Source organism: Rana temporaria, chromosome 1, assembly GCF_905171775.1.
Source record: "Rana temporaria chromosome 1, aRanTem1.1, whole genome shotgun sequence".
In the NCBI taxonomy this organism is placed as follows: domain Eukaryota; kingdom Metazoa; phylum Chordata; class Amphibia; order Anura; family Ranidae; genus Rana; species Rana temporaria.
The window spans coordinates 325,147,905-325,164,298 of record NC_053489.1 but is presented as its reverse complement, the minus strand read 5'-3'; the positions used below and the strand labels follow the sequence as shown (position 1 = coordinate 325,164,298).

The 16,394-nt window shown below is 46.4% G+C and overlaps 1 long non-coding RNA gene across 1 annotated transcript in view; it reads right to left on the bottom strand.

Moving 5' to 3' along the window:
* Nucleotides 1–553: 553 nt before the first annotated feature.
* LOC120945923 overlaps nt 554–16,394 on the bottom strand; it is a 36,690-nt gene continuing 20,849 nt past the window's right edge. Inside the window, exon 3 of the long non-coding RNA XR_005750627.1 lies at nt 554–764. This is a non-coding gene — a long non-coding RNA (uncharacterized LOC120945923). The remainder of the gene's footprint in view (nt 765–16,394) is intronic.

Below are 16,394 nucleotides of genomic sequence, written 5' to 3'. Positions count from 1 at the left end.
ACAAGGCATTCTCTAATTGGACGATGTAGCGATGTGAGGTTGCGACATCATGAGATTCACGTTGTCCATTCAGAAAATGCCTTGTATTCACAGAGAGATTTTTTTTTTGTGAATGGGGGCCGAGTTGAGTGAGCAATCCTCAGTGGTTACTATGCAGAAGGACAGCCACTTGGCACAAGGCATTGGCCAGGCTTGGAATGTGTATACTTACTATACATTCATCCTAGCTGGACCCAACTATGTAACTATGCAATACCAACCATAGCTGGAATTCAGTTGTACACATGCTAAAATATTAACTATATTATAATTCGAGATTTTCCTAGCTTGTGACGGAAAATATTGATTATATGAAGACAGGAGGCGAGTATCTTATGCATTAATCCTTCTTTATTAATGCTCACAGCAGAAGTGTAAAAACAACTAACGTATGTAATAAAAGAAAAAACTGGTAGAACCACACCTCCCAGCAGTCCCATGGCCTAAACCACTCCCATATTGGTCTCTATAAATGGACTGCTCTCATCTAGGATCTTCCTCTTTCTTGTGTGAATGCGAGGTGTTGGTTCTAACTTCTGATTATCGGCTCTACGACCAGTCGGCCCCTTTATCCGTAACCGAAGACTTCCAAAGAAGAGTAGGCTGTAGGTCCCGACTGCGTTGGGCCATGATGTCGTGTAGACTTGCTGATTAAACCGAACAGGGGAACATCACCCTAACCATAATTTTAAGCGAAAATTCCAGGAAATCGATAAGTCAATAACCTGAAACAAAACACAAAACGTGAAAGGGTTGGGAAGGGAGGGAAGATACTCGCCTCCTGTCTTCATATAATCAATATTTTCCGTCACAAGCTAGGAAAATCTCGAATTATACATCAGACAGGAGGCTCATATCTTATGCAAGTTCAAAGCTAACACAGCATAAATATATGTATGTTCCAAATGAAAACAAAACAGTACATAACAATCAACATCATAAAACAGACATGGCAACATGATCTTCTGGTCTGAAATAAAAAAGGCGGAAGACTGATTCAGAGGACCAATCGGCCGCCATTAGCAGATCAGAGAGAGAGCCTCCGGTCGCCATCACCTTGGTAGCCATGGCCCCTCTGGAGGAGTGTGCTCCAAACAGGGTGATGTCTATACCAGCCAGAGCCATGGTGGATCTAACCCAACGTGCCAAGGTGGCAGTTGTGACTGGATGATGGGGTCTGACGTAAGAAACTAATAATTGCGAGGCGTTTGGACTACGGAGGTCCGCAGTGTACGCTTCGTATACCTGTAGACATTTTACCACACAGAGTCGTGGGTGTGAAGGGAAAAAGGGATAGAAGACTGAATGTAGACCGGTCTTCGTCCTGCGGACTATCGTGAACTTGACACCCTGGGGTGAAAATTGGCGTCTTGAAATGTCCAAGGCTCTGACGTCGGAAACGCGTTTTATAGAAACCAGGCAGAGCAGGATAGTGATCTTGAAGGACAGCATTTTAAGGGACAGCGAATCGTTGTCTCCCCAGTCCGAAAGCATGGTAAGAACCCTAGAAACGTCCCAGGTGGACTGATACCTAGGTCGCGGGGGACGTTTGAACCTAATACCCCGCAGAAGTTTGCAAATAAGGGGATGTTTGCCTACGGGCATGGAATCTACTGGATAGTGGTAGGCCGATATGGCTGACCTGTAGACATTGATGGAACTATAGGCCTTGCCCGAGGAGAAAGAGTCTGCCAAGTAGTTTGCGATGACGTTTACAGGGGCACGTAAGGGATCAACTTGCCGTTGGTCGCACCAACGTACCCAAAATTGCCAGGCTGATCGGTATGCCGACCGAGTCCCGGGGGCCCAGGCCATGGTGAGGAGGTCCCTAGCTGAGCTTGAAAGGTCGTCACCCGGGTCCGACACCCGGATACCAGCCATGCTAGGAGCGTCAGAGTGCCTTCTTCCACCAGGGGATGAATGCCCTTGGTTGGGTGGGACAGGATACGAGGGAATCGGGGAAGAAGTCTGGGAAGGTCGATGATCGAGTCCAATATCAGGGGAAACCAAGGTTGAGCTGGCCACCACGGTGTGATCAGAACCACCGTAGCTCCCTGACTGGTAATTTGTAGAAGGACCCTGGGGATCATGGAGAATGGGGGGAACGCATAATGCGTACCTCCTGTCCAAGAGTGGCGGAAAGCGTCCACAGCTGAGGACCCTGGGTCCGGTCTCCAACTGAAGAAACGGGGCAGTTGGTGGTTGAGGCGAGAGGCGAAGAGGTCTATGCCCAAGGGGCCCCAGAGCAATTCTATTCGGGTGAAGACCGAACAGTCTAAACCCCAGTCGCTGGAATCTACCAGATATCGAGAGTTCCAGTCTGCTATTGTATTGGAGACCCCCGGAATGTATTCCGCTACAAGAGAGATGTCTCGAGACAGACAGAAGTGCCAAATCTCGGCGGAGATGTCCGCTAGAATCTTGGATCTGGTACCTCCCAGGCGGTTGATGTATTGAACCGCCGCGATATTGTCCATGCGCAACAATACGCAACAATTGGTCCGTGTTGCTAAGAAACTCTGAATGGCGAAGAGAGCCGCTGAGAGTTCCAAAGCGTTGATATGCAACAGGGATTCCTCCCTGGACCAGATCCCCCCCGTGGATCTCATCCCCAAGCGGGCGCCCCAGCCCCGTCGGCTCGCGTCCGATTCTATGACTACATCCGGCCGTGCGTTGAAAATCGTCCGGCCGTTCCAGTCGGTGGCGTGACGTAGCCACCAGCGCAGTTCGGCCCGAGCTTCTGGGGATAGGGACACTTCGTCTGCGTAACGAAGGCCCTGGCGCAGGTGTAGGATTTTTAACCTCTGAAGGGCTCGGTAATGTAAGGGAGCTGGAAAGATGGCTTGAATGGACGCGGCCAAAAGGCCCACTATGCGTGCCAGGATGCGTAGGGATAGGAAGCCTTTGCGTAAAACCGCCCTGATCTCTTTTCGGATTAGGGCCAGCTTTGCGCTGGGCAGTCGAAGGATAGCGAGGTGGGTGTCTATCGAGAAACCCAGAAATTCCATCTCCTGAGCCGGGACGAGAACCGATTTCTCTCGGTTGATAATAAAGCCGAGGGTTTGTAACAGGTCGATGGTCCAATTCATATGGCGATAGGCCATAGTCTTGGAGTGAGTTAGTATGAGGAGGTCGTCTAGATAAATGATCAGACGCACTCCCCTGCTCCTCAACGCTGCCACGACCGGTTTCAGCAGCTTGGTGAAACACCATGGGGCTGAGGACAGGCCGAACGGTAGGCACGTAAATTGCCAGATGCGACCCCACCATCTGAAACGGAGGAGATGTTGGGAGTCCGGGTGCATGGGGACTGTGAGGTAGGCGTCCTTTAGGTCCACCTTCACTAACCAGTCTCCGGGGGTGAGTAGATCTCGAAGGCAGTGAATGCCTTCCATTTTGAAATGTCGATAGGCGACATGTTGGTTCAAGTCCCGGAGATTTATGACCGGGCGGTAACCCCCCCCCTTCTTCTTGACTAGGAAGAGGTTGCTGAAGAACCCCGGGGATGGGGTGGTGACTTCGGTGACTGCATGCTTGGCTATCAATTCCCGAAGTTCGGAGTCTATGAGGGTCACATTTTCCTCTGAAAAATGGATAGGGGGTGGCGATACCCCCAGAGTCGGTGGGGACACAAGGTCTATTTGGAAACCTGCTACTGTATTCAGCACCCAGGAGTCTGCCGTAATCGCAGACCAGGCGAGCGTAAAAAAAAAACATTAGGCGACCTCCCACCGGTATGAGGGGAAAGGGAATGGGTGTGGTACTCACCGGAATACGGGCGTGAACGAGGGTATCCTCTCTGGCCGCGTCCCCTCCAGGGTCTCCCACGGGGAGGGAAGAATGGTGCCGGTTGCGCGGTGGTGGTATAGTGGGTGGGAGCCTGGGTATAGTGTGGTTGAGCGGAAGACCTCTGGAAAGGTCTGCCCGAATTGTATCGGCCGGCAGAGCGGCCCCTGTATCTGCCGGCCCGAGGAAAAACTCTGGCATTGTTGGGTTTTTTCAGGGATGTTTGTGCTTTGTCCAGACTGTTGAACATACCGACAAATTTATTAATGTCCTTTATTAAGGACTCGCCAAAAAGCATGCCCCCTGCTGAGGGGCCTGGCTCGGACTCCGCTAGATGGGCTAGCTGTGGGTCGAGGCGCATGAGTATAGAGCGCCTGCGTTCAACTGAACAGGCGGTGTTGGCATTGCCCGTAAGGCAAATGGCTCTTTGGGCCCAACCGCGCAGTTGTGTTAGGTCAATCCCTTGGCCTGTTGTCGCGGATTGTTCCGCTAAGTTCAGGATTTTGGTCAAAGGCCCGAACAGGTCCAGGATGCGGTCTTGGATACCTGTAAAGGATCGGTCTATTCCTTTCTTAGGCATTTTGCCTGATTTCAGCAGGTATTTCATTAAAATGGGGTCCACTGTAGGTGTGACAACCGCCTTCATGGGGATATGCGGGCGGGGGCACTCCGCTCTAAGCTTGTTGCGATTAGATTTATCTAAAGTTTTGCGTGCCCAGAGTTCTACATATTGGGACACGTGGGGCAGTGGGGACCAGTCCCCAGAGCGAGGATGGGAAATAGTGTCTGGATTAAATAGGGGTTCCCCCATGGCGTCTAGCACGTCTTTGCCCTGTTCGTCAGGGTTGGCATCCGGGAGGATTGCCGAGGCCCCCGCATCCTCTTCCTCATAGTAATCAGATCCTGAGACATCTGGTTTATCCGACTCGGCGGATGAATCATCGTCCGACTCTAAAACGTATGAGTCTGGTTTGGCTCTTTTAGCTAAACCGTGCCTTTTTGTTGACTCTCTGAGGCTCAGAGGTTGAAAGGGATCTGTAGGATGCGTGGGGTGGCAGTCCGTGGAAGGATCTGCTCGCCGCATATTATTAGCTTCCCCTGCCGGGGAGTCATAGACCGTCACCACATTCTTCCTTTTATAGGAAGATTTTCCTTTCTTAGTGGTCGGTTCTGTGCCGAGGGGTACGGTCACAGGGGGATGGGTGGATTGGGATGGTCCGGAAGCGGCAGCTAATGTCAGTGCTGCCTGGACAGATTGATTAATGATGTCCTGTAATTGGGTTGTACTGAGAAGATGAGTTGGTTCTAGAACCAAGTCCTGCTCTAATGGGGAGGGGGAATTTTCCTCAGTCATGTTATAATGAGACAGCAGTAGAAACTGTATGTAAATAGAGAGCGATGGCTCTGTAAGGGATTCTGATAGGGAGTAGAGGACTGTGGCACAGGGATGGGAATAAAATTCCCAGAACAAATAGTGCAGAAAAGATTTTGCGTCTGAGAAACTATACCAGGCTCTCCCTCCGGTCACCAGCGCTGACTGGCATGCGACGGGAGGAGAGCCTGGGATCGATTGCGCTCTGGGGCGAAGTCTCGCGAGACTACGGTTCCCAGGCGTCCATTGGTTGAAAGGAACGATGGGACCCGCCTCCCGAGTCCAGCACGTGGAGCGATAGGACGGCGGGGGCGGCTCTGTGAAGATAGAGCGAGGCGGTGGATCCGCCTCCTTTGCGACGCGCGTTCGTTCTATGGGAAGGAGAGAGGAGGAAGATTGCCCAAGATGGCGCGCCGCATGGGAGAAGAAAAAACAGGTGAAGAGAAAAGGCGCGTATGACCGCTGGTGACCGCTGGCGATCGCGGTCCCAGCGGAACAGGGGTAAAATAGTACAGCGCAGAGGTAGTGAGGAAAAAAGGGGGGATAAAAGAGGATGGAAAGGAGGTTATTTGGTGAATGAAGCCTTGTGTGGTGAGACAAGGTATCTGTAGACCGTACTAAGACAGTTACATATCTAATGACAATAAGTATTATCAATATAAAATCAATATTAATATATATCCAGATATTTGATGTATACTTAACTTGCTCCGCCGTGAGCAGAAAGAAAGAGGGAGATCCTAGATGAGAGCAGTCCATTTATAGAGACCAATATGGGAGTGGTTTAGGCCATGGGACTGCTGGGAGGTGTGGTTCTACCAGTTTTTTCTTTTATTACATACGTTAGTTGTTTTTACACTTCTGCTGTGAGCATTAATAAAGAAGGATTAATGCATAAGATATGAGCCTCCTGTCTGATGTATAATATAAATTATATATAAATTTAACAGGCAGAAGAACTATCTATTGAAATCTATAAACGTTTACAAGAACAAACATTTCTAAAGATAAATGTTCAATGCCAGGAAAGCCAAAGATTGGCAGTTATATAAATGTAATAAAATATGTTCGTTGCGTGACATGGTGACTTTAATCATTCTGCACATTCCTTCAGAAGTGAAGCAATTCACTAAACAAGTGAGAACACTGGTTGTACGATTTCTTTGTAACCTTTCATCTACTTTAGTTGTAGAGTTCCCCATAAAGAAGAGCAGTAAAAGTGCTGACTCATACCAGGTTTGCAGTCTACTGTGAATGTCATTTGTATTGTGGCAACTTTACAACTGTCACTGCATTGTGAAAACTCCTACCGCACTTCTCCCTTTCTATTGACCCAATATGTAAAGTTTAATAAAGTGTATGTAAAATTATAACTTTTGTTAAAAGGTATATTTTATTTAGGGCTGTGGAAATTAACTATTAATTCCTCGATTAATCGATACATTTTTTTGATTGATCAAAATTCTTTTGATCGGTACTCATCTCTCTGCCGGCTTCCGGGTCTTCAGGGAGTTCCGTCGGAGATCCGGTGATGTCACGGACACCGGCGGGGCTCATCTGAAGGGTTCCTTTGCCGTTCCTTCATATCTGCATGCCGGCAGGACCTTACTATCTGCCACACGCAAGGGCTGTTACACTTCCCTCTATCACTTCCCTCTTTCAACCTGGGATTCTACAACCATCCACTGGGGGTTGTGATAGTTCCCTTCATGGGACATATACATGCCGACGGACTGATGTTAACCCACTCCTCATCTGGATTCAGCAGTGGCATCGTTGTACCCATTTTTATACCAGTATCATACTTAGCTACATGTTTTTATGACTGCTTTTGCTACCGTTTGGTATTACTCGCACCATTTTTACAGTTTATGTAGCTACATCGATTTTATCTCCAGTGCAATATTTATTTTGTTACCTACTTGGAGACTATAAAAGTTTTAATGCTATTCCCATCGAGCACTGCCTTTGTGTGTTTTTTGTATCCTACTATCCATTTTTCCAGTTGTTGGTAGCTGCACTGGGAATCAGCCTGCAAGGAGGAGATCAGCTAAAAGTAGTTGGATCTGTATGTGCGTTATAATTAATCAAAATTAGCCTATTAATCGATTAAAAAAAAATCGAACGCGAAAATTGTAATCAGTAACAGCCCTAATTTTATTAGAAAGTGGTAATAACAGTTGTTCATTTGTTAAAATCGGAAATAAAATCATGCTGGTTTAATCGTAGGTAATCATAAAATACCACAACAAAATTATACACCCAAGTACAATGCAATGATAAAAATACATAATACAAAGTATAATAATTTTGTCACACATTTTGTATAATAATAAACTTGTATAACAGCTCTCCAATGCATCGTTTTCCATCACTTTATCATATTTCCTACTCAAAAATACAAAGGAATTTTTTTTTCAAGTCTTCCAATGGGGACACTGGTCCTGGTAACAACCAGGGATTCCTTCATTTTGGAGGGATTTCCTCTCACTTCCTGTTTTGTCTATGCGACAGGAAGTGAAGGAAAATCTCCCAAGTAGGACACAGATAGGAAAAAAAAAACTGACAAGTTTTATAATGCTCCCTTACTCTATGCAAAATGAAAAAAGAAAATGCCCTCAGTTCTACTTTAACCGCTTGTGGACCAGCCGCTGCAGTTATACTGTGGCAGGTTGGCTCCACTGGGTGAACCGTCGTAGCTGTACATTGGTGGCTTTAACTTCCCTGGCGGTATGATTCTGTCTGGAATTACGTACCAAAAGCGGTACAATTATTTTGCAAGGAAATTTGGCGTTTTATACTGTAGGCCTGTAATTTTTAGAAATAACTCACTTAAATCTGACCAAGCAAGAGTCTTGTAGGCATCCCGGGTATGATTTTTTTTTTAAAACAAAATTATAAATTATAATATAATAAATAATTATAAATAATTATAACAAATATTAATATAATTATAATAAAAATTATTCAATAATGTAATCAACTCAAAATCACTGAAATTTGCTCAGTTGCAGAATTGTCGCTGTCATTATTATTATTTTTTTATGACGAATTTCCCCACAAATCGCTATCGCACATTTCTGCAAGTGATTGTAATTTATTATCGCTGTTTTCTAGCTGATCTAAAACCATTTTTGACATAAAGGGACACTTTTGGACAATTTACAGTTTTTAGGCAGAAAGAACATTTTTTATTATATAAAAGTACATGTAGGGCACTGGGCAGACCACTAGGGACAAGGGGGGTGTGTATTTTTTACATACAGTACTGTAATCTATAAGATTACAGTATACTGTATGTAAAGTGTTTGTTTACTTTTTTGAATTTGGCGCCGTTCTCCGCTCCCGTGCGTCGTAACGTCGCAGGGAACGGAGATCGGCGGCACACGGGGAGACTGTGACTCGAGCGAGGAGGTCCCGCTCGCTCACACAGCGGGGTGGCATCGCTGGATCCAGGGACAAGGTAAGTAACTTGCCTGTGGATCCAGCGAAAGGTAAGCCACGCCGCTGCACACTCTGCACGTCCAGCCCGAGCGTGACTCGGGGTTACCGATCCTAGCATAAAAAATCAACCCCGAGTCACGCTCGGGTTTACCGCCGGGGGGGTTAAGCGGGCTAGCAGGCGTGCGTGATCTCTGGGCATGAGAGGCAGAACAGGGACGTGTGTGTGTGTGTGTGTGTGTGTGTGTAAACACACACATCCCTGTTCTGTGAGCTGAGGAAAGACAGGGATCGCTGTATAAATGTGAATGGTCCCAAAAATGTGTCAAAAGTGTCTGATGTGTCCACAGAAAATAAACGGTTGAAGTTGTACTCACTGTTGGGCTGTTATGTGTAGCTCAGAGTTGTAGCTACCACATCAAATCTGTACTCACGTGCTGCCAGAGAGATTTGCAGCCGAGCCATCCATCCATGTGTAGCACACATAGCCTGAAGCACTCCTCCTCAGTGCAGTAATGATAGGTAAATAATATAGTAATGTCCAGTATAGAAATATACTACAACTTCAACCGTTTATTTTCTGTGGAATGCTGATCAATTATCTGCTCACCAACAGTGTATATATCAACACATCCAATATTCATGTAAGCCTAATTGCCACTAGCAGTTCAACAAGATTTCAATATCTGATGGACATATCTACTTGATATATTAGAATGGACACTACCCATAAGTAATGGGAACCCGTCAATTAATTGTGGCTACATTGTTGCAAAGTCCTCTCAAGTGCAGCATAGGTGAACTCTGATACTTAATGATCACTACTACAGTGTCTCAAATATATATTTTTGTTGAATGCCTCCTTATCAGTTACTATCTGATGGAAATTGAATAACTGTTTACGCCAGACGCGGCGACCCATCTGAAGAGCAGAGACACATATATATATATATACCACTTTTTTTCTCCAGCCTAGTAGAATTGTCTGCGGTCCCTGGGACTATATCTCTCTCATCTGATTTATCACTTGCCATTTATCTCCAATTGAGCAGTATTACTATACCACTATATAGTGGATCCTTCTCATGTCCCCATTTTTGAGCTTTTCTTTTTTGCAACTTTTCCCACTTAGACGGTGGTACTTTCACCTGTAGTTACAGGGAACCACCGCATGGTGTGGAAATCTTTAGGATTATTGATAGCAGTGGGGGTTTTATATGTGCTTGGGGTGGGGGGTCTCTTTGTGTTGTGTGGAGGGTGAATGGGTGAGTTATGGACTTAGATCTCCTTATTGGATGATCAAGCTCCAGTTTTCAATTTGTCACTGATTTTTGCCGTCTCGTTTTTTGTGAGTGTATTCTCAGGTCACTTCTAGGGTACTATACCATTATTGGTTACCTGTGTGTTTTTAATGCCTTTTATGCTCTATTTTCTGCTATTTTGTAGACACTATGGGCCAGATTCACAAAGAACTACGTTACGCTGCGGCGGCGTAATGTATCCCATTTACGTTACACCGCCGCAAGTTTACAGCGTAAGTGCCTGATTCACAAAGCTCTTACCTGTAAACTTGCGGCGGTGTAACGTAAATGCGCTTGGCGCAAGCCCGCCTAATTCAAATGGGGCGGGTACTGCGCATGCTCCGTCGGGAAAATTACCCGATGTGCATTGCGCTAAATGACGTCGCAAGGACGTCATTGGTTTTCGACGTTAACGTAAATGGCGTCCAGCGCCATTCACGGACGACTTACGCAAACGACGTGAGTTTTCACATTTCGACGCGGGAACGACGGCTATACTTAACATTGGCTAGTCCACCTAGAGGGCAGCCTTAGTTTTACGCGGCGCATCTCAACGGAAACAACGTAAAGTTAGAGCAACGGGTAAAGCGGATGTTCATGAATTGCCGTAACTAGTCATTTGCATATTCTACGCCACCTAGCGGCCGGCCTAGAATTGCATCCTAAGATCCGACGGTGTAAGTCAATTACACCTGACGGATCTTAGGGCTATCTATGCGTAACTGATTCTATGAATCAGCCGCATAGATACGACAAGCGTATCTCAGAGATACGACGGCGTATCAGGAGATACGCCGTCGTATCTCCTCTGTGAATCTGGCCCTATAACTATTACGCAAACCAATCAATATACGCTTATTGCGTTTTTTTATTTTTTACCAAAAATATGTAGAAGAATGCGTATCGGCCTAAACTGAGGAAAACATGTGTTTAAAAAAAAATAGATATTTATTATAGCTAAAAATAAAAAATAGTGTTTTTCTTTTTTTCAAACTTCTTCCCTCTTCTTTTGTTTATAGTGCAAGAAATAAAAACCGCAGAGATTATCAAATGCCACCAAAAGAAAGCTCTATTTGTGGGGGGAAAAAATGATAAAAATGTAATTTGGGTACAGTGTTGCATGACTGCGCAATTGTCATTCAAAGTGTGACAGCGCTGAAAGCTGAAAATTGGTCTGGGCAGGAAGGGGGTGAACGTGCCCTGTAGGCAAGTGATTAAATATGGAAACAACTTTAAAATCTAAACATATTGCTGACTATTGCATATTTCCTACAAAGACATTATGTATTAGTGTTAGAATATAGCCATCTTTAGAAATTAGAATTTTTAAAAGAATAGAGTAAAACAGAATAGAATATATTAGAAAATAAAAGAATAGAATAAAAAAGAATAGATTAGAAAAGAAAAAATAATAGAATATAAAAGCATAGAATACAAAAAAGAATAAAAAAGGAATAGAATAGAATGAATATAGTCGTCTCCCGAATTTGGAAAAGAATAGAGTAAAACAGAATAGAATAGAAAAGATTAGAGTAAAACAGAATAGAATACATTAGAAAATAAAAGAATAGAATAAAAAAATTATAGAGTAGAAAAGAATAAGAATATAATATAATAGAGAATACAAGAAAAGACTAAAAAACATAATAGAATAGAAAGAATATAGCTGTCTTCTGAATTTGGAAAATAATAGAGTAAAACAGAAAAGAATAGAAAAGATTACAGTAAAACAGAACAGAATAGAATAGAATAGAAAATAAAAGAGTAGAAACAAATAGAATAGAATAGAATATGAATATGAATATAATAATAGAATAGAAAGAATGTAAGAAAAGGGGGGAAAAACGGTTTCAATTCCCCCCTTTTCTCATGGGATGGCAGCAGGACTAAGAAAATAGAAAATGATAGCACAGTGGCAGTTTCAAGCTCCCCTATCTCTGGGGGAGCTAGGCAAGTTTAGTTTGCACGCAGGGATCACGCGGGCGGGAAGTAATTGCGCGTGTTTTTTCCTGGTCTTTTTAGAAGGGTGACTGCTCAGCTGGTCTTATCTGGTTCCAGCCAGGTGTTTTTTGGGGCTATATAAGACAGGCTTTGAGGGTCCGGAACCAATTCGCCTCAGAGGATAGGACCTGTGGTGTTCTAGAGGTATTCCTCATTGAGCAAACAGATTCCTCTGAGGCCAGAAGATGTCACTTCTCCGTCAGCTGATTGAGAGAGCAGGTGAAGAAGGCGGAGAAGACTGGGTCAGGGAATGCTTGAACTTACCCAGGACATCGAGTCAAGAGGCTTCGGTGGGAGCTGCAGCGTTGGTAATGGAAGCGGCCCGGTCGTCGGCAGAGAGCATCTCGGTGGTCAGCGGCACCTGCATCTATGAGCCTACACTTCGCCCGGAAGAAGATGGCGTCACTCCGCCGGAAGACGACTCGGATCGGGGGAGGAGCGTCGGCTGCAGGTCCGGTGAACGGAACACGTCGGCAAAGAGGCGGCGCATGCCGCTGCTACGGCTCTCCCCGTCCCCGCCACGTCCAACGGCATCCAAGGCTACCGGGAAGAAGCCGAAAGGTCGCGGAAGAGGATCCGGAACGGCGGCAAGAGGCAGAGCGGGCGTGAAAGGCGGAACAAGGGTAATGTATGACTCGGCTGGTTATCCAGCTGGAGGCACCCATGTGAGCGGAGTTGGAGCGGTGGAGAATCCTGTTTTTCCACAGATGTATTTGGCGGATGATTGGCGTCGGCTGTCCAGGCACGAGGAAGATTCCATCAGTCTGGGGGTGATCGACGACGGCGCTGCATTCAACACAGAAGTGCAGCGGAGTGCGGAGGCTGTGTCAGCACAGGCCAGTCCATTGAGACCAGCGCAAGAGTCGGGTGAGTCAGTCAACATGGCATTGTTGTCTAACATGTCTGAGCTGCTGTCTAAATTGGTTAAGGACGTTCAGATTTTACAAAACAAACAAGTTTTGCCGCCACAAGATGCTGCTCGGGAGATATGGGCGCCATCTTGTGGTCAATTTGCTAATGACAGGGAAAAAATTACTGATTCTATTCCTATGTCTTCTTTTCACTCTGCTCGCATTCAGAACTTACCCGAGACTTGTCTGAAAGTCCCGTCTCCTTTAGGATATCATTTGGCTTTAACAATCAAAGAAAAGATTTGGAATGGAGAGTTTGTCGACATGCTTTCTTTGCTTCCTTCAGCCAAAGAGTTCATGTTTAAAGATAAGAAGGAAGATGACGACAGACACAGACCAGTCACCAAATCTTTTAACAATTGGTTGCAATCGTTTTTCATATTTTCAGGAGTTATCTGCGAGAGATTTACGGAAAAAAGTACGGGCCTGTTTCAACACCTAGATATAATTCTAGAGGCGTTTAAAAATTTTGGCGGCACCGCCTGGTTTTCTTATGACGAGGCGTTTCGCCAAAAACTATCTGTGCATCCGTCATTAAAATGGGGAGTTAAAGATGTCGGATTATGGTTGATTTTTTTCTCCCCCAAAAGTCTAATTATGTCAAACAGGTCACGGCACAGCCCTCCGCATCAGCAGTGTACAAAAAAGGTATTTGCTTTAACTTTAATGATGGACAATGTAAATGGCCAAATTCTTGCAGATACCGGCATGAGTGTGCCTTTTGTTCAGGAACACACTCGGTATCCAAATGTTTCAAGAAGATGGCCGCAGCCAACCAATCAACAGGGCCTAGAGTTCAGAAAGGCAATCACACCGGTGAGTTGGCAAAGTATGTCCCCATGGCTACGAATTTACCCAGACAAGGGGATGGCTCGGCTACTAATTGACGGTTTCCAGGAAGGTTTTTTATTGCCGTCCTTTTTAGGTTCAGGTTGTAAGGTCGTTAATAATCTAAAATCCGTGGAACTATTTCCTTCCATTGTTTCCGAAAAAATTTCAAGGGAGATCCTGGAAGGTAGGATGGAGGGTCCTTTTCAGTCCCCTTCTTTCCCTGATTTCAGGATATCTCCTTTGGGAATCGTACCCAAGAAAGAAAAAAATTATTTTTGGTTGATACACCATCTATCATTCCCGAAGGATGATTCGTTGAATGACCAAATAAGCGAAGACGTCGCGTCTGTCAGGTATTCATCTTTCGAGGATGCGTTGATACTGCTTAGAAAGTTAGGTCACAGGACTCTTTTGGCTAAAGCAGATATTAAATCTGCTTTTCGCCTGCTACAGTAGGTGAACCCGATTTTGTGTCAATCTCGCTCTCTTTCTCGGCGAGATTGAGCACCTACGAGCCCCATCGCGGGAGCCAGCGCCGAGCTGGCTTGCCGCGATGGAGACAGAGCCGTCATAGAAGCGACGGGAGATCCGACTTGGATTCCCGCCAATTCTACGTGTGCGGCGTTTGTTATGAATCCTGAGGGGGAAGTCCCCGCCGGATTTTAAATAAAAATCCGGCATGGGTCCCCCCTCAGGAGCATACCGGGCCCTTAGGTCTGTTATGGGTTGTAAGGAGAGCCCCCCCTACGCCGAAAAAAACGGCGTAGGGGGTCCCCCTACAATCCATACCAGACCCGTATCCAAAGCACGCTACCCGGCCAGCCAGGAAGGGAGTGGGGACGAGCGAGCGCCCCCCCCCCCCCTCCTGAGCCGTACCAGGCTGCATGCCCTCAACATGGGGGGGTTGGGTGCTCTGGGGCAGGGGGGCGCACCGCGCCCCTCCCCCACCTCAGAGCACCCTGTCCCCATGTTGATGAGGACAGGGCCCCTTCCCGACAACCCTGGCCGTTGGTTGTCGGGGTATGCGGGCGGGAGGCTTATCGGAATCTGGGAGCCCCCTTTAATAAGGGGGACCCCAGATACCGGCCCCCCACCCTAAGTGAATGAGTATGGGGTACATCGTACCCCTACCCATTCACCTGCAAGAAAAGTGGTAAAAACACAAATAAACCACACAGTGTATTAAAATATTTTATTTTTCTGCTCCGGAGGCCGCCCCCTGTCTTCTTTATTAGCTCTTTTACCAGGGGGGGCTTCTTCTTTGACGTCTTCGGGTGGGTGGGGGCCGCCGTCTGGTTCTCTTCCACCGCCGGGGGGGTGGCTTTTAAAAAAGCCCCCACCCCCCCGGCGGGTTTCCTCCGGCGTCTTCGGTGGGGCTCTTCTTCTTCCGCTATCCCGACGGGTCTTCTCCGCTATCCGGGGGGTCTTCTCAACTCTCCGGGGTTCTCCTTCTGTCTTCGCCGCTCTCCGTTGTTGACTCGGCGCACCCCGGTTCTTCGTCTCGCTGTCCGGTGTCTTCTTCCGTGCTGTACGTCTTCTCCTTCCGTGCTGTGATGAGTTCTTCTTCCGTGCTGTGACGTCATGTTCTTCACTTCTCTCCTTCTCCCGATGTTGACACGTCGCCTTTCCTCTCTGCAATGACGGGTGCGCGGGTGCATCGGACCTATATAGGCCTCACAATCCCATCATGCTCTGTACCTACCCATGTGATACCTACCCACGTGGAATTGTTTCCCATAGTTGTGGCTCTAGAACTTTGGGGAACATTTTTTAAGAACAAAAGGATCATTATCAGAACTGATAATAAAGGAGTATTGTTTGCAATCAACTGCCTATCATCGAAATCTCCGCCGGTCATTATCTTGCTCCGCCACGTTATTTCCAAGTGTTTAAGCTTAAATATATGGTTAAAAGCGGTGCATGTGGCGGGTAAAGATAATGATTTGGCGGATGCCTTGTCTCGCCAACAGATGGACCGTTTTTTCCGGCTTTTTCCAGAGGCGGATCCGATAGGTCTGCACTGTCCTCCTCAGCTATGGAAGTTAATCTGAGGCCCCGTACACACGACAGAGGAACTCGACGTACTTGGCACGTCGAGTTCCTCGTCGAGTTTTGGGATGAAGCCGCCGAGGAGCTCGGCGGGCCGGCTTCTCCCATAGAAGAACGAGGACAACGAGAAAATAGAGAACATGTTCTCTATTTTCTCGTCGAGTTCCTCGGCGGCTCCATCGAGCCAAAAGTGTACACACGACAGAGATTCTCGGCAGAATCCGGGTTTTGACCGAGTTTCTCGGCGAATTCTGCCGAGAAACTCTGTCGTGTGTACGAGGCCTGAGACCTATCTATGAGTATATTGTGAATTCTGTGGCACACTCAACCTGGGTTGGATACCGATCGGCCTGGTTGATGTGGTTAGCCTTCTTGAACTCTCTACGACAGCCGGCTGGCATGTTTTCGGAACATTTAGTTTTGATGTTTATGCAATCGTTATTTGTGAAAAAATATTCTTGGTCTTATGTTTCAAAGACTTTAGCAGGAGTGTCTTTCTTTTGTAAATTCAAGGGTTTACCATCCTGCCTAAGTTATTTTTCCGTGCTCCAAGCCTTAAAAGGTTACAAAAAGGAACATTTTACACGGGATCGACGGTTGCCAGTAACACCGGCGCTGTTGAAAAAATATGCGCGGTTACAGGTCATGTTTGTTTTTCTAATT